This window comes from Lithobates pipiens, unplaced genomic scaffold (assembly GCF_037356315.1).
Source record: "Lithobates pipiens isolate NorthernLeopardFrog02 unplaced genomic scaffold, aLitPip1_a1.2 Scaffold_10, whole genome shotgun sequence".
In the NCBI taxonomy this organism is placed as follows: Eukaryota; Metazoa; Chordata; class Amphibia; order Anura; family Ranidae; genus Lithobates; species Lithobates pipiens.
Genome location: NW_027507686.1, coordinates 157,828,339 through 157,846,423, shown reverse-complemented (window position 1 = coordinate 157,846,423; position 18,085 = coordinate 157,828,339). Strand labels below are relative to the sequence as shown.

Below are 18,085 nucleotides of genomic sequence, written 5' to 3'. Positions count from 1 at the left end.
CCGGTGTCACCCTGTCTGTGCATACTCAGGTGTTCCCCTGTCACATATACGTGAAGGCCGGTGTCACCCTGTCTGTGCACACTCAGGTGTTCCCCTGTCACATACGTGAAGGCCGGTGTCACCCTGTCTGTGCACACACTCAGGTGTCACCCTGTCATATAGGGGGATGGCCGGTGTCACCGTCACATACGTGAAGGCCGGTGTCACCCTGTCTGTGCACACTCAGGTGTCCCCCTGTCACATAGGTGAAGGCCGGTGTCACCCTGTTTGTGCACACTCAGGTGTCCCCCTGTTATATTTGTGAAGGCCAGTGTCACCCTGTCTGTGCACACTCAGGTGTCCCCCTGTCACGTAGGGGTAAGGCCGGTGTCCCCCTGTCACGTAGGGGTAAGGCCGGTGTTCCCCTGTCACGTAGGGGTAAGACCGGTGTCCCCCTGTCACATAGGTGAAGGCCGGTGTCACCCTGTTTGTGCACACTCAGGTGTCTCCCTGTCACGTAGGGGTAAGGCCGGTATCCCCCTGTCACGTAGGGGTAAGGCCGGTGTCCCCGTCTGTGCACACTCAGGTGTCCCCCCCCGTCACATATGTGAAGGCCGGTGTCACCCTGTCTGTGCACACTCAGGTGTCCCCCTGTCATATAGGGGGGAAGGCCGGTGTCACCCTGTCTGTGCACACTCAGGTGTCCCCCTGTCATATAGGGGGGAAGGCCGGTGTCACCCTGTCTGTGCACACTCAGGTGTCCCCCTGTCACATAGGTGAAGGCCGGTGTCACCATGTCTGTGCATACTCAGGTGTCCCCCTGTCATATAGGGTGAAGGCCGGTGTCACCCTGTCTGTGCACACTCAGGTGTCCCCCCTGTCACATGGTCACTTCTGGCCTGAGAGGTCCCCCTGTCCAGGCCACATAGCCGGCCCCTCCCCCACACACACCTGCCCACATGTCCTCTCCCAGGCCGGGCTCCCCCACTAGTCACCCTGTAAAGCACATGTCATCTTACCCGGGATCCCGCCCGAGACACCGCCATTGAGGGGTGATGTGTATCCGGGGACCCCCTCCCCAGTGCTGACGGCCGCTGGCTCGCTCCCGGGTACGACTCCCCCCCAGGAGAAGGGATGAGGAGAGGGAGGGGGTCTCTCCCTGCAGCTCTATCAGGCCAAGTTTCCCAGTGCTGATAAAGCGGCCCCTCCAACCACTTACGACGAGCGTGAGCTCTTCCCCCGCCTCATTTGCATATCTGTGTCCTGACCGCTGATTGGTTGCCTGGCTGAGCCCCCGGCTGGTGATCTGGGAGAAGTGCGCAGTTCGGTATAGTGAATGCGTGGAGGAGAAGGAGGAGGCGGCGGGACGTGTCTGCCAGGGGCTCCAGCTATCACAGCAGGAGCTACCCCTACCTCCGGCTCCCTCCTCCTCCTCCCACTCCTCCGCCCTGTATCAGACATGATCAATGTGAGCCGTGCGAGGCTGAACTTACTCACCCGAGGTGGGCTGGGTTACCATCAGGCGGCTTAATATGGCCTCTTCTCCATAGACCAATAGGCAGAGTTGTTGTAGAGTACATGACACTGGCAGGTCCCTGTACGCCCTCAGAGATTCCCCTTCCCTCACACGCTGTGCTGCTTCCCTCACGTTCCAACTTTCAGTGTATGCCCAATTTACTACAGTACGAGAGCTGTACTGCGCCTCAGTCATTGCTTTCTCCACATGTACAAAAATATAGACGATGCTGAAGACTCAATCATGTGTCTGTACACTGCAAAGGTCACCGTATTTCTGTGATGGTACAGCTAGGTGTCCACATTCAGCTGAGGACATAGCAGAGATGAGCTGAGCTTTCCCTCAGACACAAGTCCGAACCAGCCTGAGCTTTCCCGTGTTCAGACACAAGTCCGAACCAGCCTGAGCTTTCCCGTGTTCAGACACAAGTCCGAACCAGCCTGAGCTTTCCTGTGTTCAGACACAAATCCGAACCAGCCTGAGCTTTCCCATGTTCAGACAGAAGTCCGAATCAGCCTGAGCTTTCCCATGTTCAGACACAAGTCCAAACCAGCCTGAGCTATCCTGTATTTCAGACAGAAGTCCAAACCAGCCTGAGCTTTCCCATGTTCAGACACAAGTCCAAACCAGCCTGAGCTATCCTGTATTTCAGACAGAAGTCCAAACCAGCCTGAGCTTTCCCATGTTTAGACACAAGTCCGAACCAGCCTGAGCTTTCCTGTGTTCAGACAAAAGTCTGAACCAGCTTGAGCTTTCCCATGTTTAGACACAAGTCTGAACCAGCCTGAACTTTCCCATATTCAAACACAAGTCCAAACCAGCCTGAGCTTTCCAGTGTTCAGACACAAGTCCGAACCAGCCTGAGCTTTCCCATAATTCAGCCAGAAGTCCGAACTAGCATATGCTTTCCCATGTTTAGACACAAATGAGAACCAGCCTGAGCTTTCCTGTATTCAGATACAAGTCTGAACCAGCCTGAGAATTTCCCTGTTCAGACACAAGTCCAAACAAGCCCAAGCTTTCCAATGTTCAGACACAAGTCCAAACCAGCCTGAGCTTTCCCGTGTTTAGACACAAGTCTGAACCAGCCTGAGCTTTCCCATGTTCAGACACATGTCCGAACCAGCCTGAGCTTTCCCGTGTTTCAGGCACAAGTCCGAACCAGCCTATGCTTTCCCGTGTTCAGACACAAGTGTGAACCAGCCTGGGGAGTAACTAGAAATCACAGGGCCCCATAGCAAAATTTTGTATGCCCCCTCCCCCACAAAAAAATGAACTAATGCCATTGAACAACAGACTACCACACCCCTGTGGCACAGTACCCAGGCAATAGCTTTTATTAACTTTGAACAACAAAGTATACAGTATGCAGCCCCTGAAGGGCACACATTGTTGCCTTCTAACCAATTGCTGTTCTGTTATATAAAATTTAATAGTTCAACTCACCATAATGCAAAATCAGTGGGATCCCTGAGCGTGTCACTTACCATCATCGCCTGCCACCAGATGCAGATTGTCACACATTGCGGAATGTCACCTGCCGCATGTCGCCAATTGTCCACTTGCCACATCCCAGATTGTCACGTGCCACGTCTCCTGCCACACATTATGGATTGTCACTTGTCACATCCTGGATTGTCATTTGCCACACATTATGGATTGTCACTTGCCACATCCTGGATTGTCACTTGCCACACATTATGGATTGTCACATGCCACATATTAAGGATTGTCACTTGTCACATCACCTGCCACACATTGCAGATTTCCCCTTGCCAAGTCGCCTGCCACCAGATGCAGATTGTCACTTGTCACACGTTGCAGAATGTCACCTGCCACATGTTGCGGATTGTCCACTTTCCACGTCCCAGATTGTCACTTGCCACATTACCTGCCACACATTACGGATTGTCACTTGCCACATCCTAGATTGTCACTTGCCATGTCACTTGCCACACATTACAGATTGTCACTTGCCACACATTACAGATTGTCACTTGCCACGTCCTAGATTGTCACTTGCCACACATTACAGATTGTCACTTGCCACGTCCTAGATTGTCACTTGTCACACATTATGGATTGTCACTTGCCATGTCACGGGTTGTCACTTGCCATGTCACCTGCCACACATTACGGATTGTCACTTGCCACGTCACCTACCACACATTACGGATTGTCATTTGCACATCACGGATTGTCACTTGCCATGTCGCCTGCCACACATTATGGATTGTCATTTGCCACCTCACGAATTTTCACTTGCCACATTACCTGCCACACATTACGGATTGTCACTTGCTACGTCCCGGGTTGTCACTTGCCACGTCGCCTGCCACACATTATGGATTGTCCCTTGCTCTGTCACTTTCCTGCTGTGTCACAGAGTCAGGCAGCAGATTATCAGTCAGGCAGCAGAGAGATAATGTCATCTCTCTGCTTCCCAGCTGCCTGCACAGTGAGGGGGGAACTGCACTGCAGGGCGGGCACTGGGCGGTGAGAGATGATGTCATCTCTATGCTCCCCCTCCTGCCAGCTCCCTGATTGGCCAGCCCACTCATGCCCACGCTCCCGCTCTCACCCACAGACCGCCCACTCTCTCACCCGCAGGCCACCTGCTCTCACCCGTGGAGCCACTGACCGATTGCTCTTACCCGCAGAGCCACCCACTATCACCTGCGGAGCTGCTGACCGCCCGCTCTCACCCTCGGAGCCGCTGACCGCCCGCTCTCACCCGCGGAGCCGCTGAACACCCGCTCTCATCCGCGGATGTTGCAGATTGTCCACTTGCCACATCCCAGATTGTCACTTGCCACGTCACCTGCCACACATTGTGGATTGTCACTTGCCACGTCCTGGATTGTCACTTGCCACACATTATGAATTGTCACTTGCCATGTACTGGATTGTCACTTGCCACACATTATGGATTGTCACTTACCACATCACCTACCACACATTGCGGATTGTCCACTTGCCACGTCGCCTGCCACCAGATGCAGATTGTCACTTGTTACATGTTGCAGAATGTCACCTGCCACATGTTGCGGATTGTCCACTTGCCACGTCCCGGATTGTCACTTGCCACATTACCTGCCACACATTACGGATTGTCACTTGCTACAGCCCGGGTTGTCACTTGCCACGTTACCTGCCACACATTACAGATTGTCACTTGCTACGTCCCTGGTTGTCAATTGCCACGTCGCCTGCCACACATTATGGATTGTCCCTTGCTTTGTCACTTTCCTGCTCTGTCACAGAGTCAGGCAGCAGATTATCAGTCAGGCAGCAGAGAGATAATGTCAGCTCCAGACTTACCATTCTCCCAAGGCAGCTGGCCATCCTGCGAATAATGAGCTAATTTGGGCCATTTCCCAACAATTCTGGTGGCCTAGTCTACGGGCTGATGTTACTGCCTTCGTAGCTGCCTGTCCTTTGTGTGCTAAGAGTAAGACTCCACGACACCTTCCAGTGGGCCTCCTACAACCCATACCCAATGGAGAGAGGCCCTGGACTCACCTGTCTATGGATTTCATTGTGGAGTTGCCCAACTCCCAAGGCAACACTGTTATCCTTATGGTGGTTGACCGGTTCTCAAAGATGTGTCATTGTATAACACTTAAGAAGTTGCCCACTTCTAAGGAACTAGCTTCCATTTCTGCTCGGGAGATCTTTCGATTACATGGGCTACCCAAGGTGATTGTCTCGGACAGGAGCAGTCAGTTTGTCTCCCGGTTCTGGCGAGCCTTTTGTGCACAGTTGGGAATCCAGCTTGCGTTCTCTTCTGCGTATCACACGCATCACCCGCGTATCACCCGCAGTCTAATGGGACCGCAGAACGAGCCAATCAGTCCTTGGAGCAATTCCTACGTTGCTATATTTCTGACCATCATAACAACTGTTCTGCCCCTGTCCTCCTCCGCTAGTTCCATAGACGGTTTCCCCTCAAGCCCGGTGGCCCTCCGAGGGAGAGGGGTCATTAGGGAGGGGGTACTGTCAGGGCTGGCTTAGCCCTTCCTTCTCTGGGCTGGCCGCTCAGCTGTCGGCTAATTGTCAGCTCTCTTCTCTCTCCACAGATACCAGCTGTTCCTGATGATGCCTGTCTGACTTGCCTACTTAAAGCCTTCCAGCTCACTATACCTCTGTCATCGCCTTGGTCACATCACGAGAAACCATCTCCTGCTGTTTGTTTAAAGACTGGCTTGCTGACATCCCTTCTGGCTCCTTATCCTGCTTGCTGTTTCTCTACTTGGATCCCTGACTTCTGGCCTGGCTGACTACCTGATCTGGTTACTGGACTCTGGCTATGCTTGACTACGCTTTTTCTATTTACCTTTTTATTTTTATTAATAAACAAGTGTGATTTAATTGTACTTCTGTCTCAGTCTGATTCATGGTTTTTGACAAAGTCCAAACCAGCCTGAGTTTTTCCGTGTTCAGACAGAAGTCTGAACCAGCTTGAGCTTTCCGTGTTCAGACACAAGTCGGAACCAGCCTGAGCTTTCCCATGTTTAGATACAAGTCCAAACCAGCCTTAGCTTTCCCACGTTCAGGCTCATGTCCGAACTAGACTGTCACGTACCTAGTAGTTGAGCCTGGAATGCAGGGAGCGGCCCCTCGTATCCCCTGGCTAATGAACCCCTGGAGATGGAGACAGGTATTCAAAAGTTCAGGGGGCACAAGTGCCTGGCAGATGGGACCGGTCCGGATAAGCAGCTGGGCACCGACAGCGAGTAGGTAGAGCTGATGGTACTTGACTGTAGCAGGCAGGCACAAGTGAGGAGACTGGCAGGCAGGAGGACGTCAGGAAACACAGGAACCCCAACAGGTAAGCAGGAACAGCAGGGTCAGGTGCAGGCCGGGTCAGCAGGAATCGATCAGCAAGGTACAAGAGGATGAGGCAGAGACGTAGAGGTCGTAGGCAGGCAGCAACGGATCAGGGTCAAAGAACAAGCCGGGTATCAGGAATCAAGGTAACAGGTACAGGTACAGGAAGCAAGGTCACAGACACGCTGTAGACTGGACAGCACGGATGGAAGGGAGCAAGTGCCTTAAGAAGACCTTAGGGCGCCAAACGGTCGTACGACGGGTCAGCGCGCCCCCGCGAGTAGACGTGCGCCCGTTCGTGACCCACGTGCGTGCACGCACTCGTTCATGTTGACGCGAGTGCGTTCGTTAGCTTTAGCGCGCGTCAAGGGGAAACGACGGGTTCTCCACGACAGGTTTCTGCGGGTAAGTCTCCTGTGTACGGCCGAAACGCCCGAGTGATCGTGACATAGACTGAGCTTTACCATGTCCGGACACAAGTCCGTACCAGCCTGAGCTATCCCATGTTCAGACACAAGCTTGAATCAGTTTAAGCCTTCCTGTGTTCAGATAGAAGTGCAATCCGTCCTGAGCTTTCCCATGTTCGGACAGAAGTCAGAACTTGCTTGAGCTTTCCGATGTTCAGACAGGGATCCGAACCAGCCTGAGCTTTCCCGTGACCAGACACAAGCCTGAACCAGCCTGAGCTTTCCCCTGCTCAGACACAAGTCCGAACCGGCTCTAGCTTTCCCATGTTCAGACACAAGTTTGAGCCAGCCTGAGCTTTCCCGTGTTCAGACACAAGTCCGAACCAGCCTGAGCTTTCCCATGTTGAGACACAAGTCCGAATCAGCATGAGCTTTCCTGTGTTCAGACAGAAGACCTTACCAGCCTGAGCTTTCCCGTGTTCAAACAGAAGTCCAAATCAGCCAGAACTTTCCCGTGTTCAGACACAAGTCCGAACCACCTGAGCTATCCCGTGTTCAGATAGAAGTCCAAACCAGCCTAAGCTTTCCTGTTTTCAGAAAGAAGTCTGAACCAGCTTGAGCTTTCCCATGTTCAGACACAAGTCCAAACCAGCCTGAGCTTTTCTGTTTTCAGACACAAGCTTGAACAAGCTTGAGCTTTCCCGTGTTTAGACAGAAATCCGAACCAGCCAGAGCTTTTCCGTGTTTAGACATAAGTCCGAACCAGCCTAAGCTTTCCATGTTCAGACAGAAGTCCGAATCAGCATGAGCTTTCCCGTGTTCAGACATAAGCCCTTAACAGCCTGAGCTTTCCTGTGTTCAGACAGAAATCCGAACCAGCCTGAGCTTTCCCCGTGACCAGACACAAGTCCAAACCAGCCTGAGATTTCCCATGATCAGATAGAAGTCAGAATCAGAATGAGCTTTCCTGTGTTCAGACAGAAGACCTTACCAACTTGAACTTTCCCGTGTTCAGACAGAAGTCTTAACTAGCTTGAGCTTTCCCTTGTTCAGATAAAAGTCCGAACCAGCCAGAGCTTTCCCATGTTCAGACACAAGTCCAAACCAGCCTGAACTTTTCTGTTTTCAGACACAAGCCTGAAACAGCCTGAGCTTTCGCATGTACAGACACAAGCTTGAACCAGCTTGAGCTTTCCCATGTTCAGACAGACACCCAAACCAGCCTGAGCTTTCGAATGACCAGACACAAGTCCGAACCAGCCTGAGCTATCCCATGTTCAGACACAAATCCGAACTAGCCTGAGCTTTTCCATGTACAGACACAAGCTTGAACCAGTTTGAGCTTTCCTGTGTTCAGCTAGAAGTCCAAACCAGCCTGAGCTTTCCTGCGTTCAGACAGAAGTCTTAACCAGCTTGAGCTTTCCTGTGTTCAGACAGAAATCAGAACCAGCCTGAGCTTTTCTGTTTTCAGACACAAACCTGAACCAGCCTGAGCTTTCCCATGACCAGACACAAGTCCGAACCAGTCTGTGCTTACCCGTGTACAGACACAAGCTTGAGCCAGCTTGAGCTTTCCCGTGTTTAGACAGAATTCCGGACCAGCCTAAGCTTTCCGTGTTCAGATAGAATTCCGAATCAGCATGAGCTTTCCCCTGGTCAGACAGAAGACCTTACCAGCCTGAGCTTTCCCGTGTTCAGACAGAAGTCCAAACCAGCCTGAGCTTTCCTGTGTTCAGACACAAGTCCGAACCAGCCTGAGCTATACCTTGTTCAGACAGAAATCCGAACCAGCCTGAGCTATACCGTGTTCAGACAGAAATCCGAACCAGCCTGAACTTTCCCGTGTTCAGACACAAGTCTGAACCAGCCTGAGCTTTCCCGTGTTCAGACAGAAGTCCAAACCAGCCTGAGCTTTCCTGTGTTCAGACACAAGTCCGAACCAGCCTGAGCTATACCTTGTTCAGACAGAAATCCGAACCAGCCTGAGCTATACCGTGTTCAGACAGAAATCCGAACCAGCCTGAACTTTCCCGTGTTCAGACACAAGTCTGAACCAGCCTGAGCTATTCCGTGTTCAGATAGAAGTCCAAACCAGCCTGAGCTTTTCTGTTTTCAGAAAGAAGTATGAACCAGCTTGAGCTTTCCCATGTTCAGATAGAAGTCCAAACCAGCCTGAGCTTTTCTGTTTTCAGACACAAGCTTGAACCAGCTTGAGCTTTCCCGTGTTTAGACAGAAATCCGAACCAGCCTTAGCTTTCCCGTGTTTAGACATAAGTCCAAACCAGCCTGAGCTTTCCTGTGTTCAGACACAAATCCGAACCAGCTTGAGCTATACCGTGTTCAGACAGAAGTCAGAACCAGCCTGAACTTTCCCGTGTTCAGACACAAGTCTGAACCAGCCTGAGCTATCCCGTGTTCAGATAGAAGTCCAAACCAGTGTGAGCTTTCCTGTTTTCAGACACAAGCTTGAACCAGCTTGAGATTTCCTGTGTTCAGACAGAAATCCGAACCAGCCTGAGCTTTCCCGCGACCACACAGAAGTCCGAACCAGCCTGAGCTTTCCCTGTGTTTAGACACAAGTCCGAACCAGCCTGAGCTTTCAAGTCTAAATGACACAAGTCTAAACCAGCCTGAGCTTTTCTGTTTTTAGACACAAGCCGGAACCAGCCTGAGCTTTCCCGTGACCAGACAAAATTCTGAACCAGCCTGAGCTTTCCAGTGTTCAGACAGAAGTCGAATCGGCATGGGCTTTCCTGTGACCAGACAGAAGTCGAATCAGCATGAGCTTTCCTGTGACCAGACACAAGTCCGAACCAGCCTGAGCTTTCCCCTGTTCAGACACAAGTCCTGGTTCAGCCTGATCTTTCCTGTGTTCAGACACAAGTCTAAACCAGCCTGAGCTTTCCCATGTAAAGACACAAGCTTGAACCAACTTGAGCTTTCCCATGTTCAGACAAATCTGAATCAGCATGAGCTTTCCCCTATTCAGACACAAGTCCAAACTAGCTTGAGCTTTCCTGTGTTCAGACAGAAGACCTTACCAGCCTGAGCTTTCCCGTGTTCAGACAGAAGTCCACACCAGCCTGAAATTTTCTGTGTTCAGACACAAGTCCTAACCAGCCTGCGCTATTCCGTGTTCAGATAGAAGTGCAAACCAGCCTGAGCTTACCTGTTTTCAGAAAAAAGTCTGAACCAGCTTGAGCTTTCCCGTGTTAAGATACAAGCCCGTACCAGCCAGAGCTTTCCTGTTTTCAGAAAGAAGTCTGAACCAGCTTGAGCTTTCCCGCGTTAAGATACAAGCCCGTACCAGCCAGCTCTTTCCCATGTTCAGACATAAGTCCAAACCAGCCTGAGCTTTCCTGTTTTCAGAAAGAAGTCTGAACCAGCTTGAGCTTTCCCATGTTCAGACACAAGTCCAAACCAGCCTGAGCTTTTCTGTTTTCAGACACAAGCTTGAACAAGCTTGAGCTTTCCCGTGTTTAGACAGAAATCCGAACCAGCCAGAGCTTTCCCGTGTTTAGACATAAGTCCGAACCAGCCAGAGCTTTCCCATGTTCAGACACAAGTCCAAACCAGCCTGAACTTTTCTGTTTTCAGACACAAGCCTGAAACAGCCTGAGCTTTCGCATGTACAGACACAAGCTTGAACCAGCTTGAGCTTTCCCATGTTCAGACAGACACCCAAACCAGCCTGAGCTTTCGAATGACCAGACACAAGTCCGAACCAGCCTGAGCTATCCCATGTTCAGACACAAATCCGAACTAGCCTGAGCTTTTCCATGTACAGACACAAGCTTGAACCAGTTTGAGCTTTCCTGTGTTCAGCTAGAAGTCCAAACCAGCCTGAGCTTTCCTGCGTTCAGACAGAAGTCTTAACCAGCTTGAGCTTTCCTGTGTTCAGACAGAAATCAGAACCAGCCTGAGCTTTTCTGTTTTCAGACACAAACCTGAACCAGCCTGAGCTTTCCCATGACCAGACACAAGTCCGAACCAGTCTGTGCTTACCCGTGTACAGACACAAGCTTGAGCCAGCTTGAGCTTTCCCGTGTTTAGACAGAATTCCGAACCAGCCTAAGCTTTCCGTGTTCAGATAGAATTCCGAATCAGCATGAGCTTTCCCCTGGTCAGACAGAAGACCTTACCAGCCTGAGCTTTCCCGTGTTCAGACAGAAGTCCAAACCAGCCTGAGCTTTCCTGTGTTCAGACACAAGTCCGAACCAGCCTGAGCTATACCTTGTTCAGACAGAAATCCGAACCAGCCTGAGCTATACCGTGTTCAGACAGAAATCCGAACCAGCCTGAACTTTCCCGTGTTCAGACACAAGTCCAAACCAGCCTGAGCTTTCCTGTTTTCAGAAAGAAGTATGAACCAGCTTGAGCTTTCCCATGTTCAGATAGAAGTCCAAACCAGCCTGAGCTTTTCTGTTTTCAGACACAAGCTTGAACCAGCTTGAGCTTTCCCGTGTTTAGACAGAAATCCGAACCAGCCTTAGCTTTCCCGTGTTTAGACATAAGTCCAAACCAGCCTGAGCTTTCCTGTGTTCAGACACAAATCCGAACCAGCTTGAGCTATACCGTGTTCAGACAGAAGTCAGAACCAGCCTGAACTTTCCCGTGTTCAGACACAAGTCTGAGCCAGCCTGAGCTATCCCGTGTTCAGATAGAAGTCCAAACCAGTGTGAGCTTTCCTGTTTTCAGACACAAGCTTGAACCAGCTTGAGCTTTCCTGTGTTCAGACAGAAATCCGAACCAGCCTGAGCTTTTCCGCGACCACACAGAAGTCCGAACCAGCCTGAGCTTTCCCTGTGTTTAGACACAAGTCCGAACCAGCCTGAGCTTTCAAGTCTAAATGACACAAGTCTAAACCAGCCTGAGCTTTTCTGTTTTTAGACACAAGCCGGAACCAGCCTGAGCTTTCCCGTGACCAGACAAAATTCTGAACCAGCCTGAGCTTTCCAGTGTTCAGACAGAAGTGGAATCGGCATGGGCTTTCCTGTGACCAGACAGAAGTCGAATCAGCATGAGCTTTCCTGTGACCAGACACAAGTCCGAACCTTTATCAGATTAATCTACATTAATCTGTCTATAATTTTATTGTTATATATATTTTTTTCTCACTCACGGGATTACCAGATATTTGCACATAGAGTGGATTAATATATTTTTTTGCAGTGCATGATCTAATGCGGACTGTGAAATATACTTTATATAATTTATTTATTTTTTTGATTTTATTGTCATATATGTATTTTTTCCTTGTTGCACCTTTGATATTAGATTATTGAGTGTTTTTTAATCACGTTGCAGATTCTATTATCACTGCAATCTGTGCACTTTGGATATATTATGTACCTACCCGAGCACTTGTATGCACTTTATTGAATGCACCTTTTTTTCATGCGTTTATAGTTTGTAGGAATATTCACTTTTAATTTTGTACATTGTGTACTTCACATATTTACTGCTATATTTATTTAAGGAGCGCAACACCACTTTCATACATTTGTCTTTTACTCACTCAGGGGAGGGTTTGAACCCCTGTCGGTGCTTTGCTGCAACCATAATCTTTTTTGTTTGTGTATTTTTCTTTTTTCTATAATTACTGTGGCGCGAGGGTAACCTTTCTTTACAGGAAAGATCAGGCTGAACCAGGACTTGTGTCTGAACAGGGGAAAGCTCAGGCTGGTTCGGACTTGTGTCTGGTCACAGGAAAGCTCATGCTGATTCGACTTCTGTCTGGTCACAGGAAAGCCCATGCCGATTCCACTTCTGTCTGAACACTGGAAAGCTCAGGCTGGTTCAGAATTTTGTCTGGTCACGGGAAAGCTCAGGCTGGTTCCGGCTTGTGTCTAAAAACAGAAAAGCTCAGGCTGGTTTAGACTTGTGTCATTTAGACTTGAAAGCTCAGGCTGGTTCGGACTTGTGTCTAAACACAGGGAAAGCTCAGGCTGGTTCGGACTTCTGTGTGGTCGCGGGAAAGCTCAGGCTGGTTCGGATTTCTGTCTGAACACAGGAAAGCTCAAGCTGGTTCAAGCTTGTGTCTGAAAACAGGAAAGCTCACACTGGTTTGGACTTCTATCTGAACACGGGATAGCTCAGGCTGGTTCAGACTTGTGTCTGAACACGGGAAAGTTCAGGCTGGTTCTGACTTCTGTCTGAACACGGTATAGCTCAAGCTGGTTCGGATTTGTGTCTGAACACAGGAAAGCTCAGGCTGGTTTGGACTTATGTCTAAACACGGGAAAGCTAAGGCTGGTTCGGATTTCTGTCTAAACACGGGAAAGCTCAAGCTGGTTCAAGCTTGTGTCTGAAAACAGAAAAGCTCAGGCTGGTTTGGACTTCTATCTGAACATGGGAAAGCTCAAGCTGGTTCATACTTCTTTCTGAAAACAGGAAAGCTCAGGCTGGTTTGGACTTGTGTCTGAACACGGGAAAGTTCAGGCTGGTTCGAACCAGCCTGAACTTTCCCGTGTTCAGACACAAGTCCAAACCAGCCTGAGCTTTCCTGTTTTCAGAAAGAAGTCTGAACCAGCTTGAGCTTTCCCATGTTCAGAGAGAAGTCCAAACCAGCCTGAGCTTTTCTGTTTTCAGACACAAGCTTGAACCAGCTTGAGCTTTCCCGTGTTTAGACATAAATCCGAACCAGCCTGAGCTTTCCCGTGTTTAGACATAAGTCCAAACCAGCCTAAGCTTTCCGTGTTCAGACAGAAGTCCAAATCAGCATGAGCTTTCCCATGTTCAGACATAAGCCTTACCAGCCTGAGCTTTCCTGTGTTCAGACAGAAGTCTGAACCAGCTTAAGCTTTCCCATGTTCAGACAGAAATCCGAACCAGCCTGAGCTTTCCCGTGATCAGACAGAAGTCAGAATCAGAATGAGCTTTCCTGTGTCCAGACAGAAGACCTTACCAACCTGAGCTTTCCCGTGTTCAGACAGAAGTCTTAACCAGCTTGAGCTTTCCCTTGTTAATATAAAAGTCCAAACCAGCCTGAGCTTTCCCATGTTCAGACACAAGTCCAAACCTGCCTGAACTTTTCTGTTTTCAGACACAAGCCTGAACCAGCTTGAGCTTTCCCGTGTACAGACACAAGCTTGAACCAGCTTGAGCTTTCCCATGTTCAGACAGACACCTGAACCAGCCTGAGCTTTCCGATGACCAGACACATGTCCGAACCAGCCTGAGCTATCCCATGTTCAGACACAAATCTGAACTAGCCTGAGCTTTCCCATGTTCAGACACAAGTCCGAACCAGCCTGAGCTTTCCCATGTACAGACACAAGCTTGAACCAGTTTGAGCTTTTCTGTGTTCAGCTAGAAGTCCAAACCAGCCTGAGCTTTCCTGCGTTCAGACCGAAGTCTTAAACAGCTGGAGCTTTTCTGTGTTCAGACAGAAATCCGAACCAGCCTGAGCTTTCCTGTGACCACAAAGAAGTCCAAACCAGCCTGAGCTTTCCCTGTGTTTAGACACAAGTCCAAACCAGCCTGAGCTTTCAAGTCTAAATGACACAAGTCTAAACCAGCCTGAGCTTTTCTGTTTTTAGACACAAGCCGAAACCAGGCTGAGCTTTCCCAGGACCAGGCACAAGTCTGAACCAGCCTGAGTTTTCCCGTGTTCAGACAGAAGTCGAATCAGCATGAGCTTTCCTGTGACCAGACACAAGTCCGAACCAGCCTGAGCTTTCTCCTGTTCAGACACAAGTCCTGGTTCAGCCTGTCCCAGGCTGAGCTTTCCCGTTTTCAGACACAAGTCTAAACCAGCCTGAGCTTTCCCGTGTAAAGACACAAGCTTGAACCAACTTGAACTTTCCCATGTTCAGACAGAAATCTGAATCAGCATGAGCTTTCCCGTGTTCAGACACAAGCCTGAACCAGCCTGAGCTTTCCCCTGTTCAGACACAAGTCCGAACTAGCTTGAGCTTTCCTGTGTTCAGACAGAAGACCTTACCAGCCTGAGCTTTCCCGTGTTCAGACAGAAGTCCACACCAGCCTGAACTGCCCCCTGTTCAGACACAAGTCCGAACCAACCTGTGCTATCCCTTGTTCAGATAGAAGCGCAAACCAGCCTGAGCTTTCCTGTTTTCAGAAAGAAGTCTGAACCAGCTTGAGCTTTCCCATGTTAAGATACAAGCCCGTACCAGCCAGAGCTTTCCTGTTATCAGAAAGAAGTCTGAATCAGCTTGAGCTTTCCCGTGTTAAGATACAAGCCTGTACCAGCCAGAGCTTTCCCATGTTCAGGCATAAGTCCAAAACAGCCTGAGCTTTTCTGTTTTCAGACACAAGCCTGAACCAGCCTGAGCTTTCCCATGTAAAGACACTAACTTGAACAAGCCTGAGCTTCCCCATGACCAGACACAAGTCTGAACCAACCTGTGCTTTCCCGTGTACAGACACAAGCTTGAACCAGCTTGAGCTTTCCCGTGTTTAGACAGAATTCCGAACCAGCCTAAGCTTTCCGTTTTCAGACAGAATTCCGAATCAGCATGAGCTTTCCCATGTTCAGACATAAGCCCTTACCAGCCGGAGCTTTCCTGTATTCAGGCAGAAGTCTGAACCAGCTTAAGCTTTCCCATGTTCAGACAGAAATCTGAACCAGCCTAAGCTTTCCCGTAATCAGCACAAGTCCAAACCAGCCTGAGTTTTCCCATGATCAGACAGAAGTCAGAATCAGAATGAGCTTTCCTGTGTTCAGACAAAAGACCTTACCAGTCTGAGCTTTCCCGTGTTCAGACAGAAGTCTGAACAAGCCTGAGCAATCCCATGTTAAGATAAAAGTCCAAACCAGCCTGAGCTTTCCCATGTTCAGATAGAAGTCTTAACCAGCTTGAGCTTTCCCTTGTTCAGATAAGTCCGAACCAGCCAGAGGTTTCACATGTTCAGACACAAGTCCAAACCTGCCTGAACTTTTCTGTTTTCAGACACAAGCCTGAACCAGCTTGAGCTTTCCCGTGTACGGACACAAGCTTGAACCAGCTTGAGCTTTCCCATGTTCAGACAGACACCCGAACCAGCCTGAGCTTTCCGATGACCAGGCACAAGTCTGAATCAGCCTGAGCTATCCCATGTTCAGACACAAATCTGAACTTGCCTGAGCTTTCCCATGTTCAGACACAAGTCCGAACCAGCCTGAGCTTTCCCATGTACAGACACAAGCTTGAACCAGTTTGAGCTTTCCTGTGTTCAGCTAGAAGTCCAAACCAGCCTGAGCTTTCTTGCGTTCAGACAGAAGTCTTAACCAGCTTGAGCTTTCCTGTGTTCAGACAGAAATCTGAACCAGCCTGAGCTTTCCCGTGACCACACAGAAGTCCAAACCAGCCTGAGCTTTCCCTGTGTTTAGACACAAGTCCGAACCAGCCTGAGCTTTCAAGTCTAAATGACACAAGTCTAAACCAGCCTGAGCTTTTCTGTTTTTAGACACAAGCCGAAACCAGGCTGAGCTTTCCCACGACCAGGCACAAGTCTGAACCAGCCTGAGTTTTCCCGTGTTCAGACAGAAGTCGAATCAGCATGAGCTTTCCTGTGACCAGACACAAGTCCGAACCAGCCTGAGCTTTCTCCTGTTCAGACACAAGTCCTGGTTCAGCCTGTTCTTTCCTGTGTTCAGACACAAGTCTAAACCAGGCTGAGCTTTCCCGTGTTCAGACACAAGTCTAAACCAGCCTGAGCTTTCCCGTGTAAAGACACAAGCTTGAACCAACTTGAGCTTTCCCACGTTCAGACAGAAATCTGAATCAGCATGAGCTTTCCCGTGTTCAGACACAAGCCTTAACCAGCCTGAGCTTTCCCCTGTTCAGACACAAGTCCAAACTAGCTTGAGCTTTCCTGTGTTCAGACAGAAGACCTTACCAGCCTGAGCTTTCCTGTGTTCAGACAGAAGACCTTACCAGCCTGAGCTTTCCCGTGTTCAGACAGAAGTCCACACCAGCCTGAAATTTCCCCTGTTCAGACACAAGTCCGAACCAACCTGCGCTATCCCGTGTTCAGATGGAAGTGCAAAGCAGCCTGAGCTTTACTGTTTTCAGAAAGAAGTCTGAACCAGCTTGAGCTTTCCCGTGTTAAGATACAAGCCGTACCAGCCAGAGCTTTCCTGTTATCAGAAAGAAGTCTGAATCAGCTTGAGCTTTCCCATGTTAAGATACAAGCCTGTACCAGCCAGAGCTTTCCCATGTTTAGGCATAAGTCCAAACCAGCCTGAGCTTTTCTGTTTTCAGACACAAGCCTGAACCAGCTTGAGCTTTCCCATGGACAGACACTAGCTTGAACAAGCCTGAGCTTTCCCATGACCAGACACAAGTCTGAACCAGCCTGCGCTTTCCTGTGTACAGACACAAGCTTGAACCAGCTTGAGCTTTCTCATGTTTAGACAGAATTGCGAACCAGCCTAAGCTTTCCATTTTCAGACAGAATTCCGATTCAGCATGAGCTTTCCCCTGGTCAGACAGAAGACCTTACCAGCCTGAGCTTTCCTGTGTTCAGACAGAAGTCCAAACCAGCCTGAGCTTTCCTGTGTTCAGACACAAGTCCGAACCAGCCTGACCTATACCATGCTCAGACAGAAGTCCGAACCAGCCTGAACTTTCCCATGTTCAGACAGAGGTCTGAACCAGCCTGATCTTCCCTGTGTTCAGAAACAAGTCCTAACCAAACTGAGCTTTCCCATGTTCAGACACAAGTGTGAACCAGCCAGAGCTTTCCTGTGCTCAGCAGGAAGTCAGAACCAGCCTGAGCTTTCCTGTGTTCAGACAGAAGTCAGAACCAGCCTGAGCTTTCTCGTGCCCAGGAGGGGTGTGTTTGTGCAAGTGCCAGTGCCGCAAGCCCCATGCGGGGTGTGTGTCCCAGTGGCAGTTGGGTTGCTGGGGGGGGTTACCATATCTCTAATGCTCACCTATATACCATGTATCTAATGCTCACCTATATGCCTTTGTCAGGAAAGGTTGCACCTGCTGATGATACTGTCTGACATTTGGCGTGCAGTACTGTGGTCCACCAGCAAGTATCTCCTGGCAGTCTGGAACTGCCTGGGGAGCCTTCCCCTGTTAATAGTATTATATGATCCTTGGGCCGCAGTACTGGCATCCACCAGCGGGTGGTTCCTGGCAGTGTGGGGCCAACATCATCTCCTGCAATTAGGCGTCACCCGAGTAATTGCAGGAGGTGTGTATAAGTACCCGGCAGACACACTGATGCCTTGCCTTGGTATCTTCCTTGTGCTGTGAACCTGTGAACCTGTTCCTGTCTGTTTCCTGAACCCTGGACCGTGAGCATTGTACCCGATTCGTCCCTCCGGTGACCCATCCATCCTCTCCTTGTCCTGTTTGTCTTCCATCCCCAGCTGCTGACCCCCTGTTGTTGACCC

At 49.8% G+C, this 18,085-nt stretch overlaps 1 protein-coding gene across 1 annotated transcript in view; it reads right to left on the bottom strand.

Annotated features, from left to right (window-relative positions):
• The window catches only part of CHD9 (chromodomain helicase DNA binding protein 9), a 318,355-nt gene extending 317,125 nt beyond the window's left edge, over positions 1-1,230 (bottom strand). The window contains 1 exon segment of the mRNA XM_077458469.1: positions 999-1,230. The gene's annotated coding sequence lies outside the window, so the exon portion shown is untranslated.
• Between the last annotated feature and the right edge of the window lie 16,855 nt (positions 1,231-18,085).